Here is a 20,127-nt window from a genome sequence, read left to right on the forward strand (position 1 = left end):
ATTGCATGTTGATTTTGTTAGATTACCAGTTGCACGTTCTTTTGTTATTTCGGTTTTCGTATCGTTTTCTGCTTGTGTTTCCGTTCGTTCTATTTTCTTTTTGGGGTCGGGTCTTGCCATGCGCCATTCACCTGACGTACACCTGTTTTCTCTGGTGTACGTCAGACTCAGAGGAAGAACAGGTTCAACAGGAGCCAGAAGATTCTCAGTAGGAGTGCCTTGTAGATGAAGCAGAAGAAGAGTTGAAGTTCAGTTATTCCTTTCAGTTTATTTTCGTAGCATTTCCTTTTCCGCCTGATCATTGTATTTTATATTCTCCAGTATTTCATTCAGATAGTTTGTATAAGGGCATGTTTGGCCCGAATATTATGTCTGGATGATCATTTCAGTTGTGATATGTATCTTTTGGTTCTGAGTTGTTTATTATATTCTCATTACTGTGATCGGGGACCTGTGCCTTCGTTTGTATTTCTTGACGCTTAGCGTATTAGATTGAGAAGACGGGGTCTAGCACTTATCTCTTCTCAGTTTCATACGTCACGGGCTTACTCGCGTCCCGATTCCCTAGTATTTTGGGAAGCGGGGCGTGACAGGTTTTTTTGGTGGCCCATGCAGGTCCCGGTCCCGAGTGACCACCAGTGAGAATATAATGAATAATTTGGACGCATATCATATTTCATCCGTGAGACTATTCTTCCGTTCTTATTCTATATTCTTGATAGATTTCCTTTCGTCCCAATCTTATCATTCTTAGACTCCGGATCTTCCCACTATTCCTTGTTTCTTGTCTCATCTGCTTATGGATATCATTCCATATCTGTCCCTGGGGTTCTTATTTTAATTCCGAGGATGGAATTTGTTTTAAGGGGGGTAGGATGTAATGACCGTAAATTTCTAATACAGGTTTAAATATTTTTCTGGTATTTAAATATTAAATATTATTTTTTTCTAAAGATATTTGTATTTTGCAATTTCTCTAGAATTTTCTCATGAGTGTTAAAAATACAGGGTATTATGTTATTGTAATAAGTTTTGCTAATTATAAATTTAATTGTTTTTGGTAAAATAGTTTAAATAAATACGCTAAATTATCATCATTATTAGTGCTTACTATTATTTTATGACCGAATAAAATTTTAATATTTATTTGGAATACCAATCTTTATGATATTTTTAAATGTATTTAAAGGGGTATTTTCCCTAGGTTTTTCCTCTCACCGGCGTGCTTCACTCTGTATTACATCCCTTCCGCTCGTGTTATTTCCCAGCTCTCAACCATCGTCCTCCCAACCACCCTTAATCCCGCCAATCCTTCACTCATTCAATGTTCTCGCCGATTTAACTCTCTCCAATCCCACATCAACTCTACCTCTCTCTCTCTCTCCTCTGACACTCCTCTCAATATAATTCACTCTCCTTTATTTTTAATCAACAAATCTCTCATCTCTCTTCAGCCACTCTCCACTCACCATCACTCTCAAGTCTCATCTCTCTTCCTCCCCATTCCTCATTTCTCACTCTCCAGCTCATCAATAATCGATCTCCTTCGTCACACACTCCTCCTCTTTAAAAACCCAAGAAAACCCCACGCAAAAATCAGCTCCCCTCTCCTTCATCAACTACACCCAAAACCAGCTCAATACCTCCTCTCCTCCGTTATCCTCCTCAGCCACGAACCCCAAACCCCCGACGAAGCCTTCCAACCCCGCCCGCCGACCCAGTTCGCTGAACCCAATCCCCCTCGCCCCTGCACCACCTCCTCTTTGTCCACCGCTGATGACCGCACGCTCGAGCTCCTCCGCTGCTCCGCCGCTCGACCGCCTCTCCAAACACACCAGCTCCCCCGGCTGTTCGGCTGCCCCTGTCGCCCAGCTCTTCGAGCTCGCTCCTAGCTCACTCGCCACCACACCACCGCCTAGCACTCCCCTTCGACCACCGCACCAGGCCACCCACACCGCCGCAGCCCCGCCAGTCGCCCGCGCACAGCCGAGCTCATCCTCACCTCCTTCGAAGCTCACGCCCAGCCATGTCCACCCCTGACCTGAGCTCTCGTCGGTCGACGCAGCTCGCCTCCACCTGCAGCCTCCATGCCACCCGCTCTGCGACCTCTCGCTTCCCCTGCAAGCTCGACCACCTCTGCCAAGCTCCTCCCCTCGCCGACGACAACGCCCTCGACTCCAGTCCTCCGGCCACCCTCTCTTCACCTCCTCGACAGCCCCTCACGCCTCTCCCATCACCGAACGCCGCCGGTTCTCCCTGAATCATCGCTGCCCCTGCCCACTCGACCTCACCACCTCCTGCTCGTTAAGCCCTTCCGTCACTACCTCCGACGACCCGGCACCGCGTCCAGATCCGTCCCGCAGCTGCATCGCCGCTTGTCGTCAGGCCTCGGCCCTCGTAGGCAAAGATCCCGCCTCTCTTTGTATTTCAATAATTATAATTATAAGTGTAAATTCAGTTGCTAATATGGCATTATACGCGGTGAGACTCTGTTGACGACCAATATTTAAAATGGATTTTCAAATAATTAAATCAATGTTTCTAGATTAATTAAGAATTATTATTATGAGAAATATTATAAAGAATTATTCTGGGAAAAAACGGTTTTAATTGAATTATTATAATAATAAAATGAGTTGAAAGAGTTTATTTTGGAAAATGGGTTAGTTTCCCTGAATAATTATAATGGTAAATAATTTAAAAGATTTTTTCCGGAAAATTGGATTGTTTCTTAAAAGCGGAAATCCTATTTTTTTTTTTTTTATTCCCGCGAAAAGATTATTTTGGAATTGAATCAATGTTCATTGATCATGACGATTGGGAAATTGTGAGATTTCTATGCTGCATAGTTGTAGTTCCATCTTGCCCACTGCTTATTAGTAGTTAGTTTACGTTTCCTGCTTCATGATCATGACACTGCGTTACATAGTATTCTTCGCATTATATACCCGAGTTATAATGAGAATCCGCGCAGTATGGCCATGACCCGTAGTGACGTGAAGCATTTATGAGTTGTTAACTTGGCAGCTGGGATGCGGTAAGGTCTCTTGGTTTCAGTGTATCGGTATATTTATTGTTTATTTCCAGGCTCGCACCAGCTGAATCGCTTTCGCACTGCGCGCGTGGGTCTGACCGGTGATGGAGTATTTGCCATTGTTGTATTGATTTCCAGCACCCACTAGTGAATCGTTTCGCCACTTGGCGCGCTAGTCTGAGGTACTAGTGAATGGATTTGTTATCCAGGATAATCGATAATGTGACTTAGCACTCTGCCTGCTGAGATAGTGGACCACGTTGAGTTGTGATAGGCCATGGCCTAGTTGTTTCTTTTCATACAGATCGGTCTTGCGGCGGGGGGTCAATATTAATTATCACAAATTTGAAACATTATGGTATATACATGCAAGGTTTCCTTGTTTGGATTACTTTCCCATCGACGCTACTAGCGTTTCAGAGTTGTAGATTTTTAAGTATTTAATTCCATCTAGTGTATAACCCTGTACTTAGGATGCTTGTTCTTGGATCGCTAGCTGCATGTTTTTGTTTACCTGAATGATTTACGCGATTCTTATGAATTATCATGTGGCATTGCATGCTTGGCATTTTGTTAAGATTACCAGTTGCACGTTCCTTTTGTTATTTCCGGTTTCGTATCGGTTTTCCGCTTGGTTTCCGTCGTTCGTATTTCTTTGTGGGGTCGGTCCCCCTTGCCCTGTGCCCGGCCCATTCACCTGAACGTACACCTGTTTTCTCTGCGTGTTTTTTACGCTCAGACTCAGGATGCGAAAGAACCAGGCTGCACAGCGAGCCCCAGAGCATCCTCTCAGTAGGAGTGCCTAGTAGATGAAGCCCCAAAAGAAGCATTTGAAGTTTAGTTATTCCTCTTCAGTTTATTTTCGTAGCATTTCCTTTTCCGCCTGAGTCATTGTATTTATATTCTGCCAGTATTTCATTCACGATAGTTGTATAAGAGGCATGTATTGAAGCCGAATATTATTGTCTGGATTGATCATTTCGAGTTTTGATATGTATCTTTTGGTTGCTGAGTTAGTTTATGTATATTCTCAATACTGGTGATCGGGGACCTGGCCTTTTCGTTTGTATTTCTTGACGCTTAGCGTATTAGATTGAGAAGACGGGGTCTAGCACTTATCTCTTCTCAGTTTCATACGTCGCGGGCTTGCTCGCGTCCCGATTCCCTAGTATTTTGGGAAGCGGGGCGTGACACAATCACATCAAATGTCTCACTGAATATATTAGTCCCCCAAGTAGTGTTATTCGTCTGTTCGATGCTGTCAACATACTTGAATAAATGCCTAGGAATGCCAAGAATAATGCTTGAACACCAGATAATGCACAGCTGATAAAGGATATAAAGCAAGACAAAGTCCTTCGCATCTTGACGATCGATTGATTGAAGCTTTATTAGAAAATCCTCTACATGGCGTCTAGTGGGTGCTGGGGGAGGAGCTGTACTGCTGTCATCCTCAGATTTGGTGAAAAAACTCAACATATTCTATTTTTTCAGTCTCGGTTGGGGCCAACAAGATCCCCCTCATTGGGGAAACATGTATGGCTCATTACCCATTGAAGGTTGAATGAGCACTCAAAGTCTTCTCCTGTTTTTGTATCAATGAAGATAAATTTTATCTTTTTATCGTCCCACTATCTCAGAATGTGCTCAAAAGTGGGAAGATCAAGACCAGGAGGGCCAAAATGAATGTAGTGTCTGAATACACTATCTTTGTATGCCTCACAGTGCATTGGCCCTATATGTTGTACCATGTATGCATGAACTCGTAGTAAGCAGTGAAGCTTGAAGTAGGTCGCAACTCAGATGTGGTCTTTGTCTTTTGTCTACAAAGCAAAACCACAATACATAAATAGTTTGAAAAAATTCTATAACAATAACAATTATGCTATAAACTTGACAAAATAGTTGTAAACTTAACAACAAATCCATAAGCTTCACAAGCAATGCATATCCTCATAATAAATCAATAACCTTAACAATAAACGCATAACCCAAACAACTAACATGTCGCAAGTTAACTGTAACATCCACAACTAATAGCCACAAGTAAACAGTAAACTCAATAACTAACAACCGCATGTAAACAGTAACCTTCACAACTAACAGCCGAATGTAAATAGTAACCTCAACAACTAACAGCCGCATGTAAACAGTAATCTTCACAACTAACAGCCTCATGTAAACAGTAACCTTCACAACCGACTCATAACCTTAACAAGTAACCCTAAACCTTAACAACTAACATGCCACATGTCACAACTGAAAAGTAATCTTAGCAACAGATCAATAACCTTAACAACTAATGCATAACATTAACAATTAGTACATTTCCTTGACATCTACAATCTAACCTTCACAACTTAACAGAATCATTCACAATAATACAATAAAAAACATATATTTTGTGATAAAAATCACTTTTTTTGAGCTGCGATGTGCTTCTCTTTAGCTCCTCTCTGTAGATCCAGGAGCGCTCTAGAGATGGCGTCGGTGCCAGTGTTGTCGGTGTTGCCCTCTAGATCTATTCGCTGCACTGGTTTTTTTGGGTTGAGCTGGACTTGAGGGATGAGAATGGCTAGCTGCAATGTCCTCTAGAACACCAGTAATTTAAGCGCCAGCTTCATTCCACTCTGCTATGGTCGACGGTCTTTTTGAGACGACATACTGTGACGCATCGTCATCTTCACTGAAGTCGACATGGAGGGTTGCTTTGTGGGTTGAATCGCATGCTATTTTTTCCGATTAAGCTTTGGAGTGGGTTGATTTAGGGCTAGGGTTTTGCAATGGGTTTCTGGAGTCGGTTTGCTTGGACAGAAGAGAGATGAGAAGATACAAACGACGATGAATGATATAGATAAATGGGAGGCGGTTAAATCAAATGGCATTTTGGGAAGATTTTGTTGGTTTTATAAATGGTGTTTCACGTAATTGTGTTTTGGTGGCTATAGGAAAATCACACTAGATTTGGGGGTTTTGGGACCGTTGACAAAGTCCGGGGGGGACACTTGGACTCGTTTAGGGGGCTAGAGGCAATTTTCCCTTAAAATTAAATTAAAAATTAAAGAAAACCCTACTTTCGCAGTACAGAAGCAGGACTCTTATAATTAATCTTCATGGTGAGGTTCTTACCACGATGTTGTGATATATTAACGTTTACGATAACATAATATATGCGTGTTGGTCTTCTCAGTTATGTACTATATTTGTATTTCTTAACTGATTATATTTCTCAACAATGTCTAATGTAGAAATAAATGTCATCCTTCTATTTATTTATCCACTTGGTATCGACCTTAAGATTCCTTTTCTTTAGTTGCTGTCGTATGAAATTTGTTAAGCTATCACTCCTTGCTTTGCATCATCCTTCATGTGTTAAGCTGGCACTAACTAAATTGTCATTTGTTTATTGTTATTAGTTTTATTTTATTTTTTACTGAGACCTTGCAGTTTTCAAATGCTTTGTGCCAGTTTAATTTTATGGTTTGTTCGAGGATTGACTAAAATAATTGCATGTGAAGGTTTTAAAACTTTATTTGGTTCCGGATGAAAGATAAGCTAACTAGTTTAGATTGTAAGCTTGCCTATTTCTTTGCTAGTTACTGTTAGATGTGTAATACGTGTTATCAAAGGCAACAAGTGGGTGTAGGGCAGTGACTAGTAGGGCTTGGAAACAAATCAAATCAAATACTGAAGAACAGTGTTCATATTCGTATTCATTATTTAAAATTTTCAAAAATCTAAATTCAAATCACATTCCTCAAATTTATTCGGCTTCAGATTTTTTTTTTGGCTTCCGCGTAGTGATGATGTATGAATCTGTAATTTGAATGTGCGTTAAAAAAGTTGATTTTGGACCTAAAATAACTAGAGAATATGTAATTTGAGGTATGTCATTTAATTTTTGGTCAAGGGCCCAAGATGATAGACATAGCTATGAAGAACACTGCAGGTGCTTCTGGCGACAACTTCCATGATGACAGTTGACTTGCCGTGTGTTTTCTTTCCTTGTTTGGCAACTTCCAGGTTCTGTTTTGCCTAGTTGGGTTTCAACTTTGCCCAGTTAATTTTCTGTTTTTTGGTGATACCGGCATTGCTGTGTTTGTCGTTTCAGTGTACCAGACTCTATATCTATTTGTGTGTTTTTTCTTTTTCCTTTTGGCCTTGAGTGATCGATCATAGAAAGCTTAGCTCAGTAGGTGACGACTTGGTCCGCTCTGTTGTGCGTAGTGGAACTCGAATCACACGAACAAGAACGAGAAAGATTATAACCAAACACAAGCACAAATCACAATCACAGCAAGACAACGAAATTTATGTAGTTCGAAAAGTTGCCTACGTCCACGGGGTAAGGAGGGGGGAGTTCTTACTATTAGAAATGAAGAGAGTACAAAATAGGGTTACAAAATCACTCAAAATCCTAAAACAAAGCTCTCTCAAAGACTGCTCAAAATATTCTTGCTTGATCCTAAAAAACGTGTTTAGGGTTATATATCAACTCACAATGAAACGGATCAGAAAACAAAATCAGGCTCAAACTCGCTACGTGGTCGACCGCCGAACTCATCGTGCGGTTGACCGCTAAAAGTCCAGAGACCAAATCGCCTACATGGTTTTGACGTGGTCGGCCGTAGAACCCATCGTGGTCGACCTCTAAAAGTCCAGACACCAATCCTGTCATGTGCACGTTCGCGGTCGCCCGCCGCGCCATGTGCGGTCGACCGTGAAGCTTCCAAAATGCCTTCTGCTTGTTTTCACCTAAACTTTGTCACTGTTTCTATAATTCTCCACCTCAGAAAACGTTTTACCAAAACTGAGCCGACACTAAAACATCCAAATGTCCAACTTGTTGCGTCCAGTACGAAGTGGAATCAACCCACGATAACGGACTCAATCCACAACAAGTCAGGAACCCAAACGAGAGCTCAAATAATCTCCCCCATCGAAATCAACTAATCCAATCGACTGCATCAAAAAGACTGCCTACGTTTCCTCTTGCCCAAGGAATCAAGCCTCACGTAGTTCACTCAAATGGCCTCCAAAGGCCCTCAACATCGAAGAATGTTCAATAGCTTCAAACAATAACCAAATTTCACACCTGAAATAACTTTGGTCAACATATCCGTAGGGTTGTCCTTCGTGTAGATCTTCTCCAATATGACATCTCCATCATCCAAACCACCACGAACAAAGTGGAATCTGACATCAATATACATCGTGCGTGCATGATAAACCTGGTTTTTCGCTAAATAGATAGCCGACATGCTATCACAATATACCCGAAGGGTCTCCTGTGTAATCCCCAAGTCCCCCAACAATCCATCAACCAAAAAGCATCCTTCACAATTTTAGTCACCGCCATATACTCCGCCTCTATAGTAAAGAGAGCCATTGTAGACTGAAGTGTACATCTCCAACATATCAGTGCTCCTGCCAATGTAAATTCATATCCTTAAGTAGACCGACGCTTGTCAAGATTCCCCGCATAATCTGAATCCACGTAGCCAATACAATCATGCACATTCTTCTAAAAAATCAAACCAACATCCACGGTACCTTTAACATACCGTAGAATCCATATTACAGCCTCCCAATGACCCTTCCCGGGGTCGTGAATGTACCTCGATACCATGCTCATGGCCTACGATAAATCTGACATCATACACACCATCGTATACATCAAGCTATCCACTACACTGGCATATGGAACCTTCGACATGTAATCTCTGTCCTCAACTGAAACAGGTGACATAGTAGCTAAAAGCTTGAAGTGGGGGAGCCAATGGAGTGCTAAAAACTTTTGCATTTCCATCAAAACTAAATTTCTTTAACATCTTCTGCAAGTAGCTCTTCTGTGTAAGCTTCAATCTCCCCTTCACCATGTCTCTCTCGATCTCCTTACCCAATATCTTCTTAGCTTCTCCAAGATCCTTCATCTCAAACTCGGATGACAGTTCCTCTTTTAACTTTCGAATAGCCAAAGAATTCCTGGAAGCAATAAACATATCATCAACATATAATAACAAATATATGTACTCACCATACTGTAGCTTGTGCATGTAAACATATGGGTCATATGGGCTCTTCGTGTACTCCTGACCAATCAGAAAGCTGTCGAATCTCTTATACTACTATCACAATGATTGGTTCATACCATAAATAGACTTCTTCAGCTTGCACACCAAATCTTCCTTTTCAACATCTTTGAATCCCAAGGGTTGTGTCATGTAGATCTCCTCATCTAAATCTCCATGCAAAAAGACTGTCTTAACATCCATCTGGACCAAATCCAAATCCAGATGTGCCACCAATGCTAATAAAATCCGAATCGATGAATGCATCATAATGGGTGATAATACCTCGTTGTAATCAATGCCCTCAAGCTGTGTATATCTCTTGGCAACCAATCTGACTTTGTACCGAATGTCCCTAATAGAAGATCTCTCTTTCTTCACATATACCCACTTGCAACCAATAGCTTTCTTTCCCTTAGGTAGCTTTGCAAGTTCCCAAGTGTCGTTCTTCTGAAGAGAATTATGAAGACATGCCAGGGCTCGATCCAAACGTAGCGGTGCATCGTCTTAATATCAAGACAGATGTCAAACCTGTTAAACAACAACAAAGGCGGTTTCGTCCGCAAATGATGGAGGCGATCGAATCCGAAGTTAAGAAGCTTATTGCTTGCAACCAATAGCTTTCTTTCCCTTAGGTAGCTTTGCAAGTTCCCAAGTGTCGTTCTTCTGAAGAGAGTGCATCTCCTTCTCCATAACTTCCCTCCACCTAAACGAATCAGAGCTATACTCTACCTCCCTGAATGTAGAAGGAACCATGTCATCAACGATCTCCACTAATAATGCATATGCAACCATGACATTATTATATCTAGTTGGCCGACGAATCACTCTTCTAGGTTTATTTGCTGCAATAGACTCCTGAACATGACCCTCCTCCTGAGTCTCACTATTCACTGTATCCTCCAAATGTCCGGTTGTCATCCTATCTCCTCCTAGTGTCACCTTTGTAGGAGCCTCAATGGATACACTGCGATCTGGAGTGGGTGGAGTCATATTATCCTCCACCTGCTATGATATCTCTCTAATCTAGTCTTCCTCCGCCTTCTGAGGAACTTGAGCCTTCATCATGTACGTCTCATCAAATGTGACATCTCTGCTAATGACTATCTTCTCGTCATGTGGATCCCATAACTTGAAGCCTTTAACACCTTCTCTACATCCCACAAAGACTGCTTTCCTCGTCCTCGGATTCAATTTACCATTACTGACATGATAATAAGTAGGCCACCCAAATATCCGAATCGACTTATAGTTACTAGCCACCGAACCAGACCAATGCTCCATAGGAGTCTTTCCCTGTATTACAGTGCACAACAACCTATTAACGAGATGGCTTGCATAAACTAATACATCGGCCCAAAACGATCTAGGCAATCCACTCTGTGTCATCATACATCGTACCTTCTCCAATAAGGTACGGTTCAATCTCTCAGCCACCCTGTTCTGTTGCGGTGTCTCTTAAACTATGAATTGTTACCCAATGTCGTGATCCTGGCAAAACTACAGAAATGAATCACTCTTGTACTCTTCATCATTGTCTGAACGAAGAGTCTTCACCTTTTTACTTGTCTGCAGTTCTACTTTCTTCTTCCACGCCATAAAAATATCCAGGACCGCATGTTTATGCTTTATAGAGTATACCCAATTCCTCCTGGAATAGTTATTAATAAAAGTAACAAAATAGTTAGCCCAACCAAGTAATGTGTGCTTGGAAGGGCCCCAAACATCTGTGTGAATATAATCCAATATACCTTAGGTGTTGTGGATAGTGGTGCCAAGCTTCACTCTAGTCTTCTTCCTAAGTACACAATACTCACACAGCTCCATCTTGCAAGTTTTAGCACCTTTCAATAGCCCATGTTTGCCAATGACTACAGGGACTTATCACCTTTGTGTCCAAGTCTCATGTTCCATAAGGTGGTAGTATCCTCCTCTGTAGTAATAGAAGCTGTCAGATCCCATGTAACTGTCTTGCCCTTTAAGTAGTATAGAAAGTTTTTCCTGACTCCTCGTATCACTACCATAGAACCCTTTGTGACATTTACTATAGCATCCTCTATGATCACCTGATATCCTACTGCCTCTAAAGTACCAAGAGAAATGATGTTCTTTGTCAACTACGGCACGAACCTTACTTATTTCAACCTCCTAACCACTCTATCATACATCCTGATCCAGACAGTACCAATACCACCGATAGGGCATACGTGATCACTTTCCATAAGCACAACATCCCCTCTTTCCAGCTCCTCAAAGTTGGAGAACCAATCCCTCCTAGGGCAAATATCATATGTAGCTCCTGAATCCATCATCCACTCCGTAGAGTTGGCATAGCAAACTGACGGTATTGTAGGGCATGAATAGACTAAAGAATCTGAATCTGAATATTCGCTAACAGCTTTTATAACATTCACTTCTGAAGCTTGTACAACTTTTCCCTTATTCTCCCCGGCTTTGTCCTTCAACTTTGGACAGTCAATCTTCCAAGGTCCCTCTTCTTTACAAAAGAGACATTGATTCCTACCAATACTCTTATGACCACTCCTATTCTTCAATTTTGAGCGGTTGAACTAGCGGCAGTTTGGACTACAGCCTCAAACTGCTAATGCATCTCCCAATATCTTCTCGGAGGGTACACCATCACTCTTTCTCAACTCATAATTCACCAATACTGAGGTTACCTCCTCATAGCTAACAGTAGTTCTTCTATTTATCATAGTGAGAACAAATATACCATAATCATCCTTCGGTAACGAACACAAAAGTAGCATTACCTTATCTTCATCCTCAACCATGACGTCCATATTAGCTATATCTGAAAGTAATTTTGTGAAGTGGTTGACATGCTCCCTAATAGAAACTCCCCTCTTCATCTTGAATTGGTAAAACCTCTTCTTCAAGTGAAGTCGATTCTCAATGCTCTTAGTATGGTACTTTTCATTGAGTGTTTCCCATAATCTCTTCGCCGACGTCTCGTTCATTACATCATAAATAAGATCCGGCATCAAACATGACCGAATAACTCTACAAGCCCTACTCTTCATTTTTTTCCAAACCTTATCCTCCATATCAGCGGGTTTCTCTTGTAACTCAAGAGTCTCCTCTAAATTCTGTACATCCAACGCATCCATTACCTGACACCTCCACAAACTGAGATTGATCTTGCTATCAAACTTCGGAACATTAATCTTCGTATTATTGATGCTCAGACTATGTATCGCTTTCATAAGAGATGAACCTGATATATTTGCTTCTCCCACATTGTCAATCTAACTCTCTAAATAGGAATCCTTCAGTGAATCCTTCGAACAAACCTCAAGCCAAAGCCAAAGTTCTGATACCACTTGTTGTGTGCAGCGGAACTCGAATCACACGAACAAGAACGAGAAAGATCACAAACAAACACAAGCACTAATCACAACCATAGCAAGACAACGAATTTTATGTGGTTCGACAAGTTGCCTACGTCCACGGGGTAAGGAGGGGGGGGGGGGGGGGGGGGGGGGTTCTTACTATTAGAGATGAAGAGAATACAAAATAGGGATAAAAAATCACTCAAAATCCTAAAATAAAGCTCTCTAAATCTCTCACAAATCTTCCACAATTTGATATAACAATCCTCTCTCAAAGACTACTCAAAATGTCCTTGCTTGACCCTAAAAAACGTGTTTAGGGTTATATATCAACTCACAATGAAACGGATCAGAAAATAGAATCAGGCCCAAAACCGCTACGCAGTCGACCGCTGAAACCATTGTGCGGTCGACCGCCAAAAATCTAGAGATAAAATCACCTACAGGGTTTTGGCGCGGTCAACCGCAGAACCCATCGCGGTCAACCGCCAAATGTCTAGAGACTAACCCTGTCATGTGCATGTTCACAGTCGACCATCGCGCTATGTGCGATCGACCGTGAATCTTCCAAAATGCCTCCTGCTTGTTTTCTCCTGAACTTCGTCGCCATTTCTACATGCTCCTTACCAACTATTCTTTTCTTAGATCCTTCCTCTTTGTGTGTTTTCCTTTTTCCTTTTTTCTTTTTTTTTTCATGGGTGTTGTACTAGACTCTTTATCTTAGTATTCTTATTTATATTTATATATGAACAGAGTAAACTCACCCTGTTTTTCAATTCAAAAAAAATAAGTAGAGAATCTGGAAAAGGAAATTGTAAAAGGAATCAGAATCAAAATTGGTGAATGTCCTTATTGGATTTGTTTGATTTAAATATGATCAGCTTCTATCCTTATAATTGACGGGCTTGGCTTAAACTGTTGTTAGTTGCTTTATTAACATATCAATAATGTTCTAAATATCAAATGTCAGGAGCATCTTGGACCGAAAATTTTCATATACTAAATAGTGGATATCGAGAGTATATATGAGATATTTAATAAATATCGTGTGTCATATCGAACAGTGGAAAAATTATTGATGTTTATACTTGATGCACCAAAGAAATAGAGTTCAGGTGCAAGGAGGTATCTTTTGTAAACCCTTTGCAAAAGAATTTGATGTCAATTGAGCCCTAGTTCCTTTGTTTTCCAGATATTTATGTGAGAAAATATATGGTTGGATTTAGCCTCAGTTGAACTATAAATGTGAAGCAATGTTTTAAAACAAATCAAGTCCAAATCGATATTTCAATATTAATTTTGGCTTCTTTGAGGCTGAGATGTCATCTTATTGTTGGATAGCAGGTTCCTAATCTGTTTTGGTAAACAAGTTATTAGGATTCCTAATCTATTTTGGTAACATGATTCTTAATCTGTTTTGGTAATAGGTTATTAGGATTCCTAATTTGTTTTATTTTTTGTTATAGAATTCCTAGTCTGTTTCGAACCTATGTTTTTTATATATATATGGAATGCCTTAGAAGAGATTAAGATTATCAAAAAGAGGAGAGTTGTAATCAGAGATTAGAGATACTTTTGAGTATTGTGAGAGGGAGATATTGTGAGCAAGTTGAGAGCTTTGGTTGAGAGTTAGTTTGTGAGTTTTGTGAGATTGTAACCCTACTCTACTTGATTTAGTGGAATCTCCCCATCCTCTCCTCGTGGACATAGGCAAATTGCCAAACCACGTATATCTCTGTGTTTATGATTGATCTATCATATTTTAGTTTTGGATTGTGCTCATGTGTGATAGGTTATTCTTCTCCCGTGCTTACGACTTGTTTGGTGAGGAAGCACGCTTACGCATAGGTGCGTGACAATTGGTATCAGAACTTAGATTTTAGATTTAGGGTTTTGGCATTAGGTGGAGGAAGACTCGTTGTGGAAGTTTGGTTCTTGGAGTTCTAGGCTTCGGTCGAGATAGGATTTGAAGTTGCCGTTGGAGATCTCGCTTTTCTCGTGTGGTTAGGAGTTCTATTTAGAATCTAATCTAGGGTTCAGTTGGGAAATTTCTTATTTCTTTCAAAGTTTGAATCTTTCTTTGTAATTTGGATTTTACGAGCATGGGTGAAGAAGTTGGTGAAAACAGCAAGATGGCGAGTACAGTCCAAGTTGGTTTTCAGAACACCAAAATTAGTATGGTGAAGTATGACGACAAGATCAACTTTGGTTTGTGTATGAGCAATGTTCAAGATGTGCTCAATTCTCAGAATATGGAGGAGACCATCATGGTCCAAGAGAGACCACTAAAATATGAAGAAGCGATATGGGAAAAGATGAATAGGAATGCTTGTGGGGTGATCAGATCCTGTTTGGAATAGGAATTGAAGTATGATATGATTAGGGTGATGTTGCAATGAAGATGTGGGAAATTCTCAATAATAAGTACCTTACAAAGAGTGTTGAGAACCGTTTGCACTTGCAGTAAAGATTATTCAGATTTCAGATGTCCTGAGGCACCTCACTAGTGGCTCATGTGAACAACTATACTAAGTTATTATCGGACTTGGAGAATGTTGATGAGAAGATATCGGATGAGTATAAGGCATTTATTTTGTTGGGCTCCTTACTGGATGAGGAGTATGATACCTTCATACTCACTTTGTTGAATGGGAGGTCTTCTATTAGCTATAGTGAAGTTACTAATACTTTGACAAACTATGATTTGAGGAGGAAGGACAAAGAGACTTCTCGCGCTAGTACTTCAGGAGAGGCCTTATCGACGAGAGGTAGAAGCTTATATCCAAAAGGTGGTAATAGAGGAAGGTCAAAGTCAAAAAGTTATCACCAGCTAGGAAAGAAGCAATGTGCATTCTGCAAGGAGCAGGGACATTAGAAGAGAAACTGTCCAAAGATTAAGGAGAAGGAGAATAGCAAGAAGAAGGGCCCAAAGGCCAATGAGGTGAATATTACGAAAGGCGATGATTCTGATGATTCAAGCTTTTTTCTATTGATTACTCTGGAGGTGAACTACTTGGATGCATCAGATTGGATGCTTGAGTCTGGCGCTACTTATCATGTGACTCCTAGGCGAGATTGGTTTTTATCATTTAAGAGACTCGATGGAGGTGTTGTTATCATGGAAAATGATCAATCCTGTGGCAATTGTGGGATAGGTACTGTGAGGATTCGGATGCACAATGGAGTAATCTGTGAATTGAAGGAGGTGAGATTTATTCCTCAGTTGAAGAAAAATCTTATCTTAGTTGGAGCTTTGGAGGCGAAGGGATTCAAGGTGACCTTTGATGATGATGTAGTAATGGTTACTAAGGGATATTTGGTGGTGATAAAGGGAGTCTGTAGTCAGAACTTGTATTATCTGAAAGGGAGAACTGTGATTGGATAGGTTACTTCAACTATTTCAGAGGCGGATATTAGCAGACTTTAGCATTACAGATTAGGGCACACAGGAGGGAAGTCACTATAGACATTGTGCAAGAAGGGGCTATTGAAGGGAGTCAAGAGTAGAAAAGTTGAGTTCTGTGAGCATTGTGTTCTTGGCAAGAAGACGAATGTGAAGTTCGAGACAGCCATTCATAAGACGAGGGGCAATATGGATTATATGCACACAGATATTTAGGGTCCCACCAAGACTGCATCACTTGGTGGTAGATATTGGTTCATCACGTTTGTTGATGACTATTCTAGGCGTTATTGGGTGTACACCATGGTGAAGAAGAGTGAAGTCCTAGATATATTTGTGGAGTAGAAGAAGAGGTTGGAACTACAGACTGGGAGAAAGATCAAGACGTTGCGATCCGACAACGATTGTGAGTACACATCAGACCCTTTTTAGCAGCTATGTCGAGACGAGGGCATAGAGACACACTTCACAGTTAGTCATACACCACAGCAGAATGGTGTGGCAGAGAGGTTAAACCAGTCTTTGTTGGAGAAGATACGATGTTTGTTAGCGCATAGTGGTTTGGAGAAGATCTTTTGGGCTGAGGCACTTTCATATGCGAGTCATCTCATTAACAGGCTGCCTTCATCTATGATTGAGGGGAAGACCCCTATGGAGATGTGGTCGAGAGAGCCAGTACACAATTATGACCAGCTCAAGTATTTGGATGCCCTGCATACTATCATATGAGGACTGATAAGTTGGAACCTCGAGCTAGCAAAGTCATATTTGTAGGATTCAAGCATGGTGTCAAGAGATACAAGCTTTAGGATCTAGTTGATAGGAAGATTATGCTGAGTAGAGATGTCATGTTCGATGAGGCTTCTATCTTGAAACTTCCCAGCTCCCATCATGTGGAGAGCACCCCGACAGAGGAGATATCACAGGTGATGGAGATAGATACAGGTCCACATGGTCAAGATAGTACAGTATCTATTAGAGTGCCGACTGAGGTGATGCCAGGTGAGCACGGTGACGACGAGGAGGATACGAGTACAATTATGCAGGATCAAGGACCGATAACTCAGGTTCAGAATTCTATTGTGGTTCGGAGACAGAGGAGAGACATATAGATACCAGCATGGTATACTGACATAGTAGTTGCGTATGCACTTTTGATGGAGAGTATAGATAAGTTGGTGCCTACTACATTCAAAGAGACCAAGCAAAGTTCGGAGGCTGATTCATAGCAGGTGGCTATGCAGGAGGAGATGGACTCTCTTCACAATAACGATACATGGGAGCTTGTTGAGCTTCTAAAGGTGTGACGCCCCAGTGTTCACACAATGCTGCAGTCCCAGGCGAAACCCAAATTGTCAAACCTGCCAAGCACCAACACTATGCTACGGTATGTTTCACCATCACAATCACTATCTCTCTAGTGGAAATAATAAATAGATAAAGGTACAGACAGATAAATAATTAAAATCGAACAACATTGAAAATATACACAGAAGAAGCATAAGGAATATTAATAAACAAAGTCTCACAAGAGTTCTCGACTCTAAAATAAAATACCAACCTAGAGTCTGGAAATAATCAACTACATGTGGAGTTCTGCAATAACTACAAAGTATAATAAATAGCTAAATGAACAACTAAGAAGTCTCATCATCCTGCGACTCTCCGTGCACCGGACTCGCTGCCTGAAAGAGAGGAAACAACGAGCGTCAAAGCGCTAGCGAGATTATCACTACCTCTCCCCAGGAGAAGGGGTAGGAGTATATAAGAAAATAGAGTCAGGACATGCATATATCAAATCATTTATATAGCTTCTTGTGAATGAAAACAAATAGTCAAGAAAACATACTCGAATCTTCAACGTAAAGAATAAATACTTCATCTCGAATTACATCTGAGTAACCTGCTCTAATATAAGAGGATACCAACCAAAACAAATATAACTGCCGTCCATAACGGGTGTACCAAAACTCAAAGGAAATACCCTACTCGCAGGTAATCGCAGGTAAACTCTCATGAAAGTAAAGCTTACAACTGACCAACTATCTATGTGTACATCATCTCGTATTATAGCGATACTTTTGTAAGGCTCTTTACTCAATCGCTCTGCGGCAATAGGGTTTATTATTTTCCTATTCCGGATACATGTAATAACGGCAATAGGGTTGAAGTCACAGCTTTCAAAGGAGTTTGAGATGAAGGATTTGGGTGAGGCTAAACGCATTTCGGGGATAGAGATCGATAGAGACAAAGAAAATGGTAGAATTTGTTTGACACAGGTGGCTTATTTGAAGAAGGTTCTACAGCGATTTCATGTTAGCATGGATACGAAGCTAGTTAGTGTACCTTTGGGAACTCATTTGAAGCTTTCAACTGAACTCTCACCGAAGATAGTTGAAGATCGAGAGTTGATATCGAAAACTCCATATGTGAGCACGGTTGGGAGATTAATGTAACGCAATGGTATATACGAGGCCAGATTTATCATAGGCAGTGAGCATGGTTTCGAGATACATGCACGATCTAGGAGTGGGTCATTGGGACGTCGTAAGATGGGTTTTAAGATACATTCAAGGCACGCTCAATATTGGTTTGGTTTATGAGCAGGACACTACAGGTGGGCAGTTGTGCATTAGTTATGTTGATTCAGATTATGTCGGAGATTTGGATAAGTGTCAGTCTACGACGGGGTATGTGTTCACTTTGACCCGTGCGCCAGTATGTTGGAGATGCACCTTACAATCTATGGTGGCTTTGTCTACGATGGAGGTAAAGTATATGGCGATTACGGAGGCTGTGAAAGAGGCTATTTAGCTTTGAGAGCTTTTTGAGGAACTTGGCATTTCGTAGCGGTCTGTCACTATTCATTGTTATAGCATGAGTGCTCTGATACCAACTTGATACGAGTTGCCGTGCGAGCACCCTTGAACTTGTTCCACGACACCGCCTTCTTCTCCTTCTTACAGTAGGATTTCCACCACGTCAACGCGTGCCCTGAAAGCTTCAAAGTCGCGAACACAATCTTCTCTTTCGACGAATAGCCATAAAGAGTAAAATACGTCTCCATCCGCTCGATCCAGTCATCAAGCCTCTCGACGTCAACACTCCCATCATAAACAGGAATCTCCACCTTAAAGTCAATCTTCAGGTTCTGATAAGAATTCTTACCACCTTGATGCCATACAGTCTTAATGGTCTCCTCCTCCTCGTCGGAATCTGAATCTAGTCTTTCCACATCGGACTCAACAATTTTCTTCGAAGAAGATTCACCTTGTTTGCCACCTCCATGGATAAGACTGACGAGTTGTGTGAGTGTCGAACCTATCGTCTCGATCTGCTTCTCCAATGCATCAATCCTCATTGAATTGTCTCCTTCAGCCATCTTCTTCTTCCTTAAAACTCGGACTCCTTCCAATGAAATAAGGATCTCGCCAAGCTCCTTGTATTGCGAACGAGTCAGGACCATGCACAGGATGCCCCCTTCGTAGGATCTATTCGCTCTGATACCAACTTGATACGAGTCGCCGTGCGAGCACTCTTGATCGCGGAATTATCAAGAGTGGGTAAAGAAGAAAACAACTGAAGAAGCGAGCACCCTTTGGTCGCGGAATTACCAAAAGGTGGGTTGAGAAGAGGACGACCAAAACACAAGAACAAATCAGTTTGGCGAAGGAAAATACCTTCTCTAGATTATGAAGAACAAAAGATTACAATCTCTTCCTCACAATCTCACTCTAGAATTAAAGAACAAGCTCTCCAAATCTCAATCTAGAATCTAATCTCTCTTGATTAAACTCTCTGATCTACTAAAAGATGTTTAGAAACCCTAAAACAATCCCTTATATAGGTGTACAAACGTGGATGGCAGTTTGGTAAATAACCAGACCCAAAACCAACAGGAAAACGCGTGAACAGAATCCCAAACGAACCAGGAAACCCTCGATAAGTCGACTCATGACTGAGATGAGTCGACTCGACAGAAACTGGAGAAATCTCAATAACCAACGTTGAGTCGACTCATGACAGTCATGAGTCGACTCAACCTGATGAGTCGACTGCCGTGCGAGTACACTTTGGTCGCGGAATTACCAAAAGGTGGGTTGAGAAGAGGACGACCAAAACACAAGAACAATTCAGTTTGGCGAAGGAAAATACCTTATCTAGATTATGAAGAACAAAAGGTTACAATCTCTCCCTCACAATCTCACTCTAGAATTGAAGAACAAGCTCTCCAAATCTCAATCTAGAATCTAATCTCTCTTTATT

Source organism: Asparagus officinalis, chromosome 5, assembly GCF_001876935.1.
Source record: "Asparagus officinalis chromosome 5, Aspof.V1, whole genome shotgun sequence".
NCBI classification, from domain to species: Eukaryota; Viridiplantae; Streptophyta; class Magnoliopsida; order Asparagales; family Asparagaceae; genus Asparagus; species Asparagus officinalis.